The sequence below is a fragment of the Ruditapes philippinarum genome, unplaced genomic scaffold (assembly GCF_026571515.1).
Source record: "Ruditapes philippinarum isolate M1 unplaced genomic scaffold, ASM2657151v2 ctg3489_1_1_1_1, whole genome shotgun sequence".
NCBI lineage: Eukaryota > Metazoa > Mollusca > Bivalvia > Venerida > Veneridae > Ruditapes > Ruditapes philippinarum.
Window position 1 is genome coordinate 86,451 of NW_026862595.1, and position 6,247 is coordinate 92,697.

The 6,247-nt window shown below is 37.3% G+C and overlaps 1 pseudogene; it reads right to left on the reverse strand.

The window, feature by feature from the left end:
- Positions 1-556: 556 nt before the first annotated feature.
- Positions 557-5,489, reverse strand: LOC132719523 (intermembrane lipid transfer protein Vps13-like; annotated as a pseudogene).
- Between the last annotated feature and the right edge of the window lie 758 nt (positions 5,490-6,247).

Sequence of the window (6,247 nt, forward strand, 5' to 3'; positions counted from 1 at the left end):
AACACAGGTCATATGGCAACTTTCCAGCTTTACTTGTGGAGGAAAAACTTTTGGTGCCCCTTTGTACATCATTTCAAGCATAAACCTGTTTAGAACCACCGACGTTTCGTAAGCTAGATGGATAGCTTTATCACTTGTAGAATCCTAGGACAAAGGTATGGCTGGAATCTACAGAGCTGAGAGGCAAGTAGTTTCAAGTCAACAACCATATCAAATTGGCCACAGACACCTTTAGGTATTGGCATGAGCAAAGGTTTGAGGTATTGGCTTGGGCAAATGTTTATGGTACAAATACATTTAGTACTGGTCATTCAAACTTGATGTTAGAATATTTAATGGAACAAGTTTTGAACTTACAAATGCCTTTTATCATAAAAACAGTTTGTATCTTTATGAATTAAAACAACACTAAAATAATACAAAGACAATATTTTTTTCAAAACCAAATTTAAACTAAAATGTTTTGTTCTTCAATTAAAGCAGCTACCTGAAATGTGTGTAAGCTAGACATGTTAAATTATGATCACATATATACAAATAGTAACACTGATTTACTTTACCTCTTAATTCCTTCAAAAGAGCTGCTGGCAAAGTCTATAACACCACTTGTAGGTCTAGTTACCACGCCAACCAGACCTTTACCCACGCCCTTAAAGAATCCCTCAACTCCTTCTTTCTTGGCACCTTCAATAGGCTTCCTCACAATGCCTGTGACTCCATCAAACACACCCTAATTATATAATACACACATACATGTATATTAAACTACTCACAACAAATTCTCTCAACAAAGAAACCCAAGAAACATAAGAGTAAAGAAAGTATTGGTGCACCACACTAAATACTGTATTCCAGTATATACCGACCAAGATGCTTGAATGATAAAATGCTGAAGTCTTGCCTTTTCGCCCAACAAAATGCACTTTAAGATATCTTATTCCCTCGCTCCACCCGATTTAAATACTTCATTTAAACTTTGGTAAACAAAGGGGGCCCCTATATAGCTCCCCTGCCCCGGAGTGGAGAAATAAATAATTGACAATTTCCCAAAAAAAGTACCATAAAGTAAAATGGGTGTACAAAAACCAACTGAGGGGTTTTGCGCCCAGCTCCCGCAGTCGATGGACCCTGCTGTTCGTTAAACCCTAAAAAAGTGAGAAGAAAGGACCTTCCCCTGTAGACTGCACGATGCGCGGGCTGGTCTGGACCCATGCGGGTTTCGAAACCCATTATTTTGGGTTTTTTGTCTGACACAGCTCAAATCTAGGTCTTGATATCAAATTAAACCCAGTTCTACTGTGTGTTTTGTTTTAAAATTTCAAAACCTAATGACAGCTCAGGTGACAAAAAAAATGTAATTTAGGTTACTTATAATATACTACCTGATAGACTTCCCACCCGGGCAAAATTCACCAAATTTCCCGGTCTTTTGTTCAGGGCCCCCGTGTTTTTCTGGTACTCGTTAAAGTGTTAGGCTCCCCAAAACCTTTACTGGGGTTCCGAAACTGGATACGGCCCCGCAGCGACCGGGTAACAAAACTGGGGGGTGATAAATTTTTGAAAAAAATAATCTGAGAAAGAGTTTTTTAAAACAAAGAAATTTTGTAAGCTTGAGATATTTCCCTTTTGTTTTTTTTACTTAGGACCCGTGTGGTGGGAAAAGATTAAACATTTTTTTTAAGGTGGTTTTGGAGTATGCCCAAACTTTTTTAAAAGGGCATTTACTTAATTTGGGGGAGTAAGACCTAAGGTGTGTTATTTCCCCCAAATGAACACAATTAGAAAATGATGTACTGTAAAAGGCTGGATAGTTCCCCAATGAACAAGAGGGCCCTGAGGCCCGAGTGCTCACCTGTTTTTAGGCCCCACCCCCCGGGCCCCAAATTTTTTCCCAGGCTTTTATTTGTTTTTTTGGTTGGGAGACACCCATAAGAAGAATGTTTCATGCTAAACTCTAATTTCTAGCTCATTGGGTTTTTTAAAAGAAGATTTTTAAAGTTTTAACTATACACATATAGTTAAAAACAATGACACCCCCTGGGGCAGGGCCAGTTTTGACCCCCAGGATTTTTATTTGAACAAACTTTGTGTAGATATTTATTAAAGATGTTTCATGCTTAATATCTAAACTCTAGCTATTTGGGTTTTTTCAAAGAAGATTTTTAAGTTTTTGCTATACACATATAAGGAAAATCATGACCCCCCCCAACCCGGGGGGGCCAGTTTTTGACCCCAGAGGCTTTTATTTGAAACAATACTTGGTAGACACCAATTAGAACATGTTTCATGCTAAATATCTTAGCTCTAGCTCTTTGAGTTCTTTAAATGAAGATTTTTTAAGTTTTTACTATATGCATATAGGGAAAATCAATGACCCCCTGGGGCGGGGCCAATTTTGACCCCAGGGCTTTTATTTGAACAAACTTGGTAGACACTTATTAGAAGATGTTTCATGCTAAATATCTTAGCTCTAGCTCTTTGGGTTCTTTAAAAGAAGATTTTTTAAGTTTTTACTATATGCATATAGGGAAAATCTATGACCCCCTGGGGCGGGGTCAATTTTGACCCCAGGGCTTTTATTTGAACAAACTTGGTAGACATTCACTAGAAGATGTTTCATGCCAAATATCTAAGCTCTAGCAATTTGGGTTCTTTAAAAGAAGATTTTTTAAGTTTTTACTATATGCATATAGGGAAAATCAATGACCCCCCTGGGTGGGGCAAATTTTGACCACAGGGCTTTAATTTGAACAAACTTGGTAGACACTCACTAGAAGATGTTTCATGCTTAATATCTTAGCTCTAGCTCTTTGGGTTCTTTAAAAGAAGATTTTTTAAGTTTTTACTATATGCATATAGGGGAAAATCAATGACCCCCTGGGGGCGGGGCCAATTTTGACCGTAGGGCTTTTATTTGAACAAACTTGGTAGACATTCACTAGAAAATGTTTCATGCTTAATATCTAAGCTCTAGCTCTTACGGTTCTTTAAAAGAAGATTTTTTAAGTTTTTACTATATGCATATAGGGAAAATCAATGACCCCCGGGGCGGGGGCCAATTTTGACCCAGGGCTTTTATTTGAACAAACTTGGTAGACACTCACTAGAAGATGTTTTCATGCCAAAATATCTAAGCTCTAGCTCTTAATGGGTTCTTTAAAAGAAGATTTTTTTAAGTTTTTACTATATGCATATAGGGAAAATCAATGACCCCCTGGGGCGGGGCCAATTTTGACCCCAGGGCTTTTATTTTAACAAACTTGGTAGACGCTTACTAGAAGATGGTTCATGCCAAATATGTAAGCTCTAGCTCTTGGGGTTGTTTAAAAGAAGATATTTAAAGATTTTTCTTTCGGTTGCCATGGCAACCAGAGATCTGCATGGAATTAAATTCTTTGAACAATTTTTAAAGGTGACCACCAAAGGAACATTCCTGTGAAGTTTGGATGAAATTGGCTCAGTGGTTTATGAGGAGATGTCATTTAAAGCAAAAGTTTACGGACGGACAACGGACGGACGACGGACGGACGGACGAAAAGCGATCACAAAAGCTCACCCTGTCACTTTGTGACAGGTGAGCTAAAAAAAAATGACAAACAAGAAAATGGAAACCCCACTTAAACCACATTATTACGTAAGTATATACATACCAACAGCATGTCCAAACAAACTTCTCACACCTAGAGCAAGACCTTCAGCAAATTCCTCAGGACCTTGTATAGCACCCTGCAAATAATGAGCATTGATTGGAAATTGCCTAATCAGGACACAAGAGAGTCAAATACCAGTGAATTGTCCATTCTAAGTGCTAGACAATTAGACAATGTCCTTAACTCTGAAAAGGGTAACTCAGGGTTATGAGACTTATGTTCAACATGTTAAATAACCACAGAGAACAAATGTGTAAAGTTTCAACCCTTAACATTCAGTAGTTTAACCCATTACTTCATGAGCATTTTGTGAAAAATAGCTGTTTTCATTGAAAAGTCTACTGTTCCAAGTTCAAATTGCTATAATACTATACAAACTGCTTCAACACTAATCAAAATTGGCACAAATGTTGACTGGACCATTGCCCTTGCAACAACATGCTCAGGCTTAAATTTTCTGTTACCATGGCAACGAGGGGACAATATCTCAAAATTGCCAAAAATCACTATTTTGCGTTGATTTTTTCCATCAAAATTGATTTCAAAGTGCTGCAACTTTTCAATGGATTGAGATAGAGTGAAATGCTTTTCAGCGTTGGTTAAACGTTACCTTATGATCAATCTGGGGTCATTTATAGCCTCTCACAAGTCCAAAATTTTCTTGGCGATGAGGGGGAATATGTCCCCCTTCAAACCCCCAAAACAGAAGGTGGCACATCCCCCTTCTGGCAACCCCCTGATGTATCTTTTGGTTGGGGGACCGCGCCGAAAAAGTGGTCACTTTTTTTTACAACATTTCTCAAACAAATACTAGTAATGGGGGCCTAAATAAGGCGTTTTTTCACCATTTGAGACAACAAAAAGGGGGAGGGGTGTGTGTGAAAAAGGCGTTAAAAGGCGTGTATATAACGTAATGGGTTAAGAGATACCAACTTGCACACAAAAACTTAATCAAAGTGATGGCATTGCCAAAGCCGGGCTGAGTACAATAGCATCCCTTTTCTTCAAATAGTCAAACTTATAAAATATTGTAAAATGTCAATATATATAGTTTTAACAGATTAAATGATAATATTAAAGTAAGAATGGACTGATCCTTAAAATTAAAACTTCAAACATACCTGGTAAGGTTCATAGAAAAGATCTTCCAGACCCTCTGCCATACCACGTAACAGACCAAACGGATTACCTAGAACATCTAGACCCAATACCAACACATACATCTGTTTTATTGCCTGAAATCAACAAAGAAAACACTTTTTTTAATTCAAGACAACTTAACAATAAACTGTTCAACATGATATTCAAGTTTAAAACATGAATGTAGGACAAAACCCCACAGGTCAAAATTATATAGAGTGGACAAAACACCACATTGAATATAATACACAAAACAACTACTTGCCAAAACATTTGATAAATAGCCTGTTCTAGGTCCAGAAAAAACATTGTGGTTAGGGTATTAGCCTATAAAACCCAGGGATGAAGGGTTCAAGCCATACAGAGGTAACAACCATGTTTCTTCACACCAGTAAGATATTAGCACTGGTTAGCAAAAGGGAGACAATTTGGAGTTATATAAGCTTCAAACTTTTAATGTAATCATATATGTTTAAATCAAAATATCTTGTTTTTCATGTCAACACATTTTTTTTTCTTGTACATACTGTGTATTGAAATATTCAACTTATTTTTCCATTTATTTCATTTTGTTTTTAGCAAAATTTTATTAATGTATTTAGGACCAATGACTTACCTGTCCAGCATAATGTGTGGTCATTTCACCAACCAACATTTTATTGTTGTAGAATGTATGTTGTCTTTCAAAAAAACCAAGTCTGAAAAATAAACACAAAACCTTGCAATAAAAGACCAGGGATCGCTTGCTGTGTTGGTTCAAACCCCTTCAGGGGCAAGGAATAATGCTTTTTTATCCATGAAGTTCAGAGCCCATAGATTTGTTTAAATTACATAGCTTAATCATTTAAATTATCATACACTACAACTATTTTACCATTTATTATACATGATGAGTGATTTGATATCTAAACATGAAGCGCCGCAATGCGACGGAAACCAGGTTTTCAACGACCAAGTTTTGATGTGACAGCAATCAATAGGTCAAAGTGCACTGAAGTTATTGAGTAGAAGCTGAAAATTATATTGTAAGCAAATGACCTTGAACTTGCTCCCAGATATGTAAGTGGCAATCCAAAGCTGCCACTCAGCAAGTTTGGTGAAAGGTCAAAGCAATGAAAACTAAATACATTAACCTTGATCACAGACACCTGGGTAGCAATCCCAAGCTGCCTCTTGCTATAAGCTTCCCATTCATCAAGTTTGGTGTCAATAGGCCAAAGCAAACTCAAGTTATTGAGCGGAAACTGAATTTCTATTTTTAGTAACAGTGACCTTGACCTTGATCACAGACACCTGGATAGCAATCCCAAGCTGCCTCTTGATATATGCTATCCATACACCAAGTTTGGTGTCAATAGGTCAAAGCAAACTCAAGTTATTGAGCAGAAACGGAATTTCTATTTTTAGTAACAGTGACCTTGACCTTGATCACAGACACCTGGGTAGCAATCCCAAGC